Source organism: Pristiophorus japonicus, chromosome 3 (genome assembly GCF_044704955.1).
Source record: "Pristiophorus japonicus isolate sPriJap1 chromosome 3, sPriJap1.hap1, whole genome shotgun sequence".
In the NCBI taxonomy this organism is placed as follows: domain Eukaryota; kingdom Metazoa; phylum Chordata; class Chondrichthyes; family Pristiophoridae; genus Pristiophorus; species Pristiophorus japonicus.
This window is the reverse complement of record NC_091979.1, coordinates 60,763,129-60,774,413: the sequence shown is the minus strand read 5'-3', so window position 1 is coordinate 60,774,413 and position 11,285 is coordinate 60,763,129. Positions and strand designations below refer to the sequence as shown.

The 11,285-nt window shown below is 44.0% G+C and overlaps 1 pseudogene; it reads left to right on the top strand.

Moving 5' to 3' along the window:
- The first annotated feature begins 10,108 nt into the window (after window positions 1-10,108).
- On the top strand, window positions 10,109-10,343 carry LOC139260485 (U2 spliceosomal RNA; annotated as a pseudogene).
- Window positions 10,344-11,285: the final 942 nt, after the last annotated feature.

Here is an 11,285-nt window from a genome sequence, read left to right as displayed (position 1 = left end):
TTGCATATTAAGATGTTTTTGAGAGCAAATGAGTGCTAAACACATAAATTGTTAACGGGCTGCATAAATGCATAGTAGTTTCATGCTGATAAATGAAACCATCCAAAGGAATGCTCGTTAAAATTGTGTAAATGTAGCTCCTTGATAACCATAAATTACAAACTTAATGTATGCAAATCAGGCTAGCTTATAGATAATAAGTAATAGAAATGGTAGTTTTAATGTTATTTCCTTGATCTTTTCGATGCATCTGACGAAACACCATAACCTTTTGTGAGCCATGGTAGCTGTTACCTGATATTATGGAAACATTTTTGAGACTGTTTATCTATTATGTGTGTGTCTCTTATCCTGCAAGGTCAAACTGATCATTATGAAATCATAGTTGCTACTTCTATCACTTATAAGCATTGCCTTACATTTATTAACATTGAATGCTACTTGTCACTCATCTGCTCAGGCACTTAGTTTCTGTAAATCCATTTAAATGATATCCAACACCTCTGCACATCTAGCCTCACACACAATTTAACATTCTCTGCAATCCCTGTTCAAGGTCATTAACAATGAGAATAGCAGAAGCCCTATCACTGATTTATGTGGGTTTCCACTAGCCACCGCTGCTCAACTCAAATGATTACCATTTTATAGGTGTTTTTTAGTAATCATTCTGATAATAGGAGATTTTGTTAGCATTGTTATTCATACATCTTCACATGATGGATACCAAGTTTAAATTAACTAAGACCATCACAATTCTCATCATCTTAATTCATGCTATTTCCTGAAAGAAACTCCATGATAGAATTTGTTTTATTTTTCCATTTTCCTGAAAAGAGTTCTTAAGTGGTTCAACTACTGGTCCACATTCAGCATGAAGACAATAGGAATCAAACCTATAAATATCTCTAGACCAACAGGCATTGACAGGGATTGAATGCAGAGGCACCACTAGAACAATAGAGCCGGGCTAAATCCCCAACAAAAGACCAAGCGGTTTCAGTTGCACAGCCACCATTAAACCAATAGAGACTGGATGCATAACTGCCAGTGGACCACCAAGGAACAATTGCACCGTCCACCATTAGGTTAACTGGTATCACTGTCTCACAAAAGTCCAACGGGTATCGAATGTGCTGCACACTAGACCAATTGAAATCAGTTGCACTGGTACCATTGAGTATTGGGTGCACTGCGCACCACTAGACCAACAGGGGTTGATGCATAGCCAGCATGAGGTCAACAGTGGTTGAATGGATATACCTGAGAACAGTTCATCCTGTGACACAGCTGGAGAGCTTAGATACAAAGATGCCAGCAGAGCAAGGAAGGAAAGGGATCAATACACACCACCAGGCCTGCAGAAATTCTTACTACCCTCTGTGTGTGACAGCACACACAAACTAGTCATGTACACAAAACAGCAGAAGTAGTCCTTCGTGAACTGTGAATAGCATTTCAAAATCAAAAATGTTACAATGCAATAGTGTTTAAAAAATAAATTTGTTCTATGATATAAAATGTTGAATCACAGAAACATAAAACATAGAAAATAGGTGCATGAGTAGGCCAATCAGCCCTTCTAGCCTGCACCACCATTCAATGAGTTCATGGCTGAACATGCAACTTCAGTACCCCATTCCTGCTTTCTCGCCATACCCCTTGATCCCCCTAGTAGTAAGGACTTCATCTAACTCCTTTTTGAATATATTTAGTGAATTGGCCTCAACAACTTTCTGTGGTAGAGAATTCCACAGGTTCACCACTCTCTGGGCGAAGAATCTCTCCTCATCTCGGTCCTAAATGGCTTACCCCTTATCCTTAGACTGTGACCCCTGGTTCTGGACTTCCCCAACATTGGGAACATTCTTCCTGCATCTAACCTGTCTGAACCCATCAGAATTTTAAACGTTTCTATGAGGTCCCCTCTCATTCTTCTGAACTCCAGTGAATACAAGCCCAGTTGATCCAGTCTTTCTTGATAGGTCAGTCCCGCCATCCCGGGAATTAGCCTGGTGAACCTTCACTGCACTCCCTCAATAGCAAGAATGTCCTTCCTCAAGTTAGGAGACCAAAACTGTACACAATACTCCAGGTGTGGCCTCACCAAGGCCCTGTACAACTGTAGCAACACCTCCCTGCCCCTGTACGCAAATCCCCTCGCTGATTGGAAAGTTTCAGGCACTGTTTTGGGTACAGATCTGGGGCGAGGACAACACATTCAAGGACAGTGGAGAGGAAAGTAAGGTTGGGGATGGGACGATAGTTGGCAAGGACGGGGTGGAAGCTGGCAAGGACAGGGTGGAATTTTTGAGAAGGGTCCATAATAACAGGGGTTTTGAATGAAAGAGCAACAGTGCCTAAAGAGAGGGAACCATTTACAATATTAGCTAGCATGGGGACCAGGCAGGAAAGCTGGGCTATCAGGAGTTTAGTGGAATAGGGTCGAGACTATGCAGAACTTGTAATATCCAAACTGAGTAGCAGTATTGAAGCCAGACTCTCAAAGCACATTGATTGAATACGAACAATTAATTCCATTTTCAGTACTTGTTTGACTTTCACAAGCCATGCTTGCTAATGGTTATAATTACTCAGGCCTTGCCCTCACATTTCTTTATTTCTTGTAACATCAACAGACCTAGTAATTAGCTAATACTTGATAATTACAGCTGTTAATCAATATTCGAGAATCTGGCTTGTTTGTGAACTACCAGTTAGGATTAGTGCAAGTGATTTACACAGGGAAACTGATCTGCATTTAATCAGATGTTTGGAAGCACCCGTGTACAGAATATGTCTTTAATAAAATTATCCAGCTTTTCTTTCATACTTTCAAATTACTTACTAATTAAAGCTTAGGTTTTTCTAGTTATGCAAGCTTTGCATATTTAAATAGTTTAGGTGGCTGTGCCTTTGGCCATTGATCACTTGTAGGGAATTATGTTGAATTTAGAAGAATGTTTTTCCTTCCCTGCTGTTAAGAGAGATAAAGTTACTTGTAACTTGTTCACTGGTGTACATCACTAAACAAATATCTGCTTCTAGCAGATTCTTAGAAGCACGTCAGCAATAAAACACTGCTTTAGTGAAGATTTTGAAGGATCAAATTAATTTAGAAAGCAACTAACAGATTCCCTTTCTGATGATAGATAATGACCAGCAAATTTAGGGAGATTTCTACTTTCCTTGCCTGACCAATGTGTTTAATTTTCACTTCAGACACTGAAAATACTTGTATCATAGTATTAAGGTGCATCAAATCAATAGAAAAATGACTAAACATCTAAATTTGCTGGTCATTGTCTATTATCAGAAAGGGAATCTGTTAGTTGCCTTCTAACTTAATTTGATCCTTTGAAATTTGCACTAAAGCAGTGTTTTATTACTGATGTGCTTCTCATCATCATAGGCAGTCCCTTGGAATCGAGGAAGACTTGCTTCCACTCCTGAAGTGAGTTCTTTGGTGGCTGAACAGTCCAATATGAGAGCCACAGATTTTGTCACAGGTGGGACAGATAGTCATTGAGGGAAGGGGTAGGTGGGACTGGTTTGCCGCATGCTCCTTCCGCTGCCTGCGCTTGATTTCTGTATGCTCTCGACGTTGAGACTCGAGGTGCTCAGTGCCCTCCTGGATGCACTTCCTCCACTTAGGGCGGTTTTGGCCAGGGACTCCCAGGTGTCAGTGGGGATGTCACACTTTATCAGGGAGGCTTTGAGGGTGTCCTTGTAACATTTCTGCTTCCCACCTTTGGCTCGTTTGCTGCTGATGTGCTTCTAAGAATCTGCTAGAAGCAGATTTTTATTTAGTGATGTACACCAGTGAATAAATTACACCTAAAGTACAATTTTACAAAAATGACCAATAAACATTTCACCTGTGTTTGCATTGTCATCACTTTCTTCTTCATAGTTTGCTTTCTTTCAAATAAACATAAATGTTATACTTCTCTTCCTTCATGTAGGGGTGGTGGGTCTTTCAGCTTGCCTTCCTGACCAGAGAGGTTGCGAGTCGCTCCCACTCCCTGGCTCTAAGCTTGGATTTATTAATCAAGGTGTGATAAAGTGCAGCAGACAACTGTTTTGTACAAAGAAGGTTTGGGTTTTATTCAAGAAAGCAAATAACACAAATACACTCCAATAAAACTGTGAAATCTTACAAAAGGGTTCTAAACGATGGGGAATATTTTATTACAGGTAATAAACACAACAGAAATACCTCCCACCTCCCACTTACTCTCTAACTAGGTCAAGCTCTAGGGCTCCAGGGATTAATGCTCACCAGATCCTTCCTTTAACAGCTAGAGCTGTTTGGCGGTTTCAGGGTTCTTTAGTTGTAGCCGGTTTGCCTTGCCTTACCCCGGACGTGGTAAAAGACCTCTGCCGCTGGATAGTCTAGGCACAAATTGTAGAGTGGAAAACTTGCGTGGACCCCGGTTTTCTTGGTGGTTAATTTTCCTGCTTGGTTTCGTCGGTCGCGGTGGCCCGGTTGATGGCTGTTACCAAGTCACTTGGTATTGATGTTCCACTGATTCGTTTTCTTGAAGTCCTTTTCTCCAATGTTGCGATGTTCCTTCCTCTGTGTGCTCTTGACCTTGTTGTTCCGAAGTGATGGTCAGAATAGTTTCTTCTCCTCTGTCCTTTCTGGTACAATAGGCCTTCAGTTTATACTCTGAGAGGCTGCTTAATCTTTGTGCCAAATTTAACGTTTCTTTTGTGCAAGTTTTGCTGCCCAGCTAACTGAAACTTGATTAAATGTTTTAATCTGGCGTTGATAGACTTTTCTGAGTTGATGAGCTCTTGTCCATTGTAGTAGCACTGCTTTGGCTCCCGGAATTCTGGGCTGAACCAGATATTTCTATGGATGTCGAAAAGGTTTTAGAATATTTGGGTCCTGTGGGTGGGGTGGATAATGTTTCTTCCGTGGTCGATTGTTTAAATGCTAATGTTTTCTGGGAGCCTGACTGGTTAAACAGCTCCCCCAGACAAACTGATTAGCTACAATATCCAAATTCTAAAATTCCACCCTTCTGTTTTTGCAGCTTTTCCCCACAGGCCCAAACATGCCTTTTAAAATCCCAAACTTGGTTAAAACTCATAGATTTCTTCCATATGCATTTTAGGATCCCAAACTTTCTGTTTAATAGGCCCAAATCGAATTTCCTTTTCAGTGAATCCAAAAACTGGGGCGGGTTTCTACAAATTTTGGAATCTTACATTCAATCTGACCATTTTCTCACCTTTTAATCAGATTAATGTGTTTTACTTGCCTTTCTTCATTGGTCTCCCTGCGCTCACCATCCATTTTGGAAGTAGAAAGAGTTTAAAGAAAACATTTTCATTGGCTGAAAACTGACTCGAAAGGCTGGTGTGCAGCCAATGAAAAGCCCAGATTTTGCTGATGGGCATGATCTTCATTTGACAGCTTTCAGTTGAGTAAATTCTGAGCAAGTAGCATGGTGCTGCATGAACTATATAAAAAGTCAGAACTAGGTTTCCTGATCAGAACAGCAATGGTAACCCATTGAAATGAATGACTTATCATTGACGTTATAATTGGAAAACCTAGAGGGTGAAATTCATTATCGCCTATTTGGGAGAAGTAACTTTTGAAAGCTGGGAAAATTAGCACCAGATGCTAAGGCTTTCCAGCTTTCAAAAAATTGGCTTCAGCGCACCAGGAAGGTAATCAAGCACTCCACTTCCTTCTTGGACCGCTAAAGGATGAAGTGTGGGGCAGAGACTTCAACAGCACTACACACTGGGCCGTGCAGAACTATGGTGTTCAAAGGGCTTTTCCCTCCCTTAAAGGGAAGGGCCATTGCTGCAGGCTCTGCAATTTAAAAGCCATCTACCTGGACCACCAAGGCTGCGGCGATCCCGTGCGATCAGCCCGATATTCAAGCAATGTGCCGGGCTGAATGATCGCAGCCAGGAACCCGCGAAGAAAAGGGTAACATAAAAGGTACATTTTTTTTTTCTTACCTCGGCCACCTCTCCTTTAACCATCACCCCTGTAGCGGCTGGCCACCCAATCCACGCCTCCTGCAGCTGTATGGGGTGGAAGTGAATTTCGGGACCGGGGCACTAACGGGGCAATGCGCACGGCAATGATGTCACGATCTCCAGGCGCAGGCAATCGGGGCACAACGCTGTAGTGCCATCGCTAAACTCTCGCCGAATATGGTGGGACGCCTGGTTGCAAATGCATTTGCGCCAGCACTCCCTGGGGGGCGCTAATGGGAGGCTCAAATGCACCCAATTTCTAGCCCTATTTGCAATTGAACAACCCAAAATTTAGAAGTAGCTCTTTGTAGATTTCAGAGGCCAATATGGAATAATTAAGCATTTGACTCGCAATACCACTTTTAAATACCAGTAGCAATAAGGAAATATAATTAATTTGAATATTTTTTCAACCTATCTAGTTTTATTAATATTGTATTAATAAGGTTGTAATTGAATTCAGGAATGCTTACATGTTTCTTTGGATTATTGCACATTACAGATTACATTACAGTAAGGGACTTACATTTTATTGGCACTATGTATTGTGGGCTGAGAAGCCAGTGCCTTTCCTTTGTAAAATAAAGCTTGAGGCAGCTGAGAAAGGTAGTATGGGAATTGTTTAGGCATGAAGTGAAAGCAGTTTTGGACAGTGTGTACTTTCATGGTGTGCTTCTGTAGATCAGAATGAGTTGGGGTCTCCCTAGTCAACTGATGGTATCAGGATCTCTTTGGATGGAAGATAAATCAGGAGGACTGTTAAGAAACCATAATGTAGGAAGGCTTATAGGAAGAAGACCCACACGCTTGATGTTGCCCCAGTTCCGTGTATATTTCATGCATTATTTGCTTTGATTGACAGATGCCCGACAGCTATTCTGTCAACATGTCTATTGTGTGATGGCGGGGTGGGGGGGGTGGTCTGGGGTGATCTCAGGTTGCACCACATCTGTACTACTAAGAGTGAGTCTTTTGGCTTATGGGGCACAGACCAAATAGGTTTAAGGCAGGTTTAGATAACAGCACTGACAGCACTTTAAAAGTAATCCATGTATTGTAAAACATTTTAGAATGTGCTAAGGATTCAAGGTCTTTCTTTCTTCCTTGTTTTTGAGGGATGAGAAAGGCTGTTATGGTTCTGGAAGCTGATTTTTGATATTTTATTTAAGAGAAGAGTTCTTATGACATCTTTAAGGAGCAGTACAAAGAGAGGATTGAACACATACCATTGCAATTGTGATGCTCTGAGATACTTGGAGTAAAAGTGAGTTTTTATGACACCTCGTCAAGACTATTGTACTCAATATGCAACTCCATGTTTGTTCCTAATTCCCGACTGCCAGGAGGACACCCCAATCCACTACCTGTGATCTCTCAATCATCAACAATAACACAATATGTATAACATGTTCCTATAAGCTGGAAAACGGCACCAAAATTAAATATTACGGGGCCAAAATTGCCTCTTTCCTTAAGGCCTGTTCCCACCGCAAATCAATGGCCACGCTGCGGAGTGAGTGCCACTGACTTTTGGTGGAATGGCAGCTGATAGTCCAATTTCCCTCCTGGTGGCGCCCCGATCCCCCCGCCCCCCACCATTCCGCTGTTGCCGTCATCACTGTGCGCACCGCCGATTTAACCCCCCAACGGCGACATTCCCTCCAAAAATCTTCAGTCCACCCGGTAGTGCCAAAACAAGCTTCCACATGGTGGTCCAGTGAGGTTGTGGCTGTCTACAGCGGCAGTGCGGCTTCCCTTAAAGGAGAGGGCCAACTGCGGTGCCACCATGTTTTTTTTTTGTCGGCCGACTGACAGATCGGCCCAACAAATATGCCCCCAGGTTCGGCCAGGCCGCCAACAGGCAGCCTGGCACCCCCTCTTTTGTGCCAGGCTGCTGACCCTGCCAATACCCTCCCTGGTGGTCCAGTGGCCCGAAGTTTTAAAAGCACGGAGGCTCTTCCCTTTAAGTGAAGGGAAGAGTCGTGGTGACACACACCGTGATGACGTCATCGCAGCGGAGATTCCACACCCACCCCCAACTTCTGCCCCTCAAGTGTTGTCACCGCCCCCGTTATGACTGACTTCTGGATCAAAACAAAAAAAAACAAAGAGCGCAATTTCGCGAAAGAGTCGACCTGAACCGCAGCTGTGGTAAAAACCACCGAAATGGGTGGGAGCGCCCTGTTCTGGGCGGGGGACAATTTACAACCCTACATCTATAACATTTATTGCTCATCCCTAGTTTAATACGAATGAGAAGGCCACTTCAGAGTCAAAGACAATGATGTGGGACGGGAGTCACGAAAAGACCAGCTTGGGCAAATATGACAGCTTTCCTCCCTACAGGATGTTAATCAGTGAACCAGCTGGGTATTTACAACAGTCCGACAGCGTCAATGTCACTTTTATTGGCAGATTTTTATTTCCAGATTTTTTAAACTCAGTTCAAATTCTCAAACTGCCCGTGGTGTGTCGGGTCTACTCGGCTCGGGCTTTCATGGACATGGAAGTGGCCTAGTCAGCAGCTGCCACCAAAAAGGTAAATATCATTTTATTTTAATTGACGTGGAGCTAGGATAAGCAGGAGTGCTCTTCTTGGCTCCGCAGCACTCCCACCAGCTGCCATCAGCCCTCTTCCGCTAACCTCCCCCTCACTTCCAGGAGGGAGGCCAGGGAGGCAGGCAACAAAAAATGAATTGGGTCTCTTGCTGGGTTTACCAGTTGACAGGTGTGTTCTACTGATAGGCCATCCGAATTCCGCTTGTGGGGGAAAGGAAATCGTGGCACAAGGTGTTACTGCTGCCGCAAACCTCTCGGCCAAGTTAGCGGTAGTCATTCATCTCGGTCGGTAAGTCGTTAGCGCCCCATTATTGCCCCCCGAAAGTGATAACAGGAGGCGCTAAGGAGGTCAGTTTCTAGGCCCATGTTCTTTTCATGACCAGAACTATTAACTGTATTTATTTACTGTATAGTACAAATATATCTGTGGCCCCATGGGTTTGTTTATTGATGCTGACAATAATTTATGAATTTGGTACTCAGACATCAGTTATCCAATGCTGAACTATTTGATGAAAATACTATAATGTTGCTTTTCATAAAGTCTAATTCAACAAAAAATCATTCCTTGCCTTTCCTTTTTGAAGGCACTGGGGCTGAAGTTGCCCTGCATTGGGTTTTGGGCAGTCAATTCGATTTATCTGATTTTTTTCCGCTAGCGTGGGTGTCACCAGCCCCGGAGCTCTTTGTGTACAAAAAATGTTTGTTGTGCTAACAGAGCATTTGCACGGCGTCACGGGGCACTTGCCGAGTGCTACGCTCAGCGCCGCGCTGATCACATCAGCGCCGAACTGCGGACATCAGAGTGCCGCTGATGATGTCAGCGCGATATGGAAGTGCCACATCACACTGATACGTCACAACGTCCCTCCTCTTCTTTTAAAGGGGAGGGCCACTGTGAACTCTGCAGCCACTTTAGTGGCACCCACTGGGGCCTGTCCCCAAGATGGCGGCCGTCTGCATGTTGGTGGCCCGACCATTGTTGGGCTGACTGAAAAGTCGGCCGACAGAAAAAAGATGGCGGCCACGATGCTACCACCTCCCCTTTAAGGGCGGCCGGGGCGCCACAGCCACTAGCAGCTTCTTGCACCGAGAAGCTGTTGATGGCAGCGCCCTACGCCGACCTCGCATCCCGCGCGGGAATTTCACCTGAGGGGCGAAAAGGGGTCGGTGCGCACGCTGGTGACATCATCGCCGTGTGTGCGCCGCGCTGGTACGCTAATCCCAGGGTGCAGTACAAACCAATTTTTGCAATAAACGGGGTGGGGGGGGGGGGCGCGGGGAAGCACTCTCGCCACCGTGCTTGGGCGAAAACTCTTTACCACTCTGTTAGTGCATCCCGGTGTTGCTAACGGACCTTTCTGAGAGGAGCAATTTCGGCTCCATTGACTCTTGTTAGGTTAGCCATCCGATATCTCATCCAAGCAACCAGCCTTCACATTAAAGCCTAGATTATTTGGTGGAATACTTGACTTTAGGGGCTAGGTTGGCACTATAGTCGAGGCCAAACTGCACTCACTCTGTGTCAACATATGCACGACCAATCGCTTCTCGGCCTTTTGGCTAAGATCAAGTGTAGTACCGTTTCTGACCAGCCACCATGACCTCCGGGTGGTTTCTCCCTGGTCAGGAAGGTATATGCTTGCTTTTTTGGAAACAGGAGGTGGGTGGGGAGGGTTGACCCATCCACCTCCACGGAGGTGTGTGGGGGACCTGACCCATCCACCTCCATGGCACGAACCTGGTATTGCAGTACTTCCAGGAACGGTGCAGTGGCTCTAGGCCTTTTGGCTAAGAGCATTGGCGCAGAGTGATCCTTGGCATGTGCAAGGTGACCTCTGGCGTTTGTGATTTGACAAAGAATTGGAACGATTGGCTACGAATTTAAAAAAAAAAAAAAAACATATGCACGACCAATAGCGTATACTCTATAGAAATCTGTAGGTGGAACTTTGAGTGATTTTTCAGTCTGAATAACCTGTAACCAATTCTACGCTATCTGGAATTAATTAATTTAGTACCAGAAATTGAACTGGCTCTTTCATTATCTGTACAACTCAGTACAATCTTGTGTGCATTGAACTATTCCTCAACAAAATCATAAATCTGGCTACTGGTAGTGAGTGTCTATGATAGGGAGTTCTGATTGAGGTTCAGGGAATGAAATAGGTAATAGTACGACTAATTTATTATCCAATTCTTTTTGTGTAGATTGCTTGTGTTAATGGTATGGAGACAAATCTACCTGGAGGATCTTCATCCCCCACAGGCTTTTCTCCATATTACATGATAAGGTGCAGTCTTGTTTTTGGTATAATAGGACTGTAACCTCATCAGAAAAGAACATTACCACATAAATAACCTAACAGTGAACAGAAGTACTGCGTGGGTAGTATTATCCACCTCATTGCATACTATTGCAATATATAACATTCTATTTGAATACTGAAAAGTTACAGATGACAATTGGCATGATTAACACAGCAGGTGACCTACGGAAGGGTAGAGTGCAGGTTTGTAACCGATTCTCAAACTGAGTTCATGACTTGATGCTGCCTGCTAATTTAAATGATAATCGCAGATCATCGGATAATAGAGACGAGAGCTAAAAGTTCGATAGCTGTCATGTATTGATGCTTGGGGTCACTAGACACCAGGGAGTGCCACTGTCGGAGGTCATCGGGCTGCACGCGTGTGTGTGCGGGCCTGGAATATAAGTG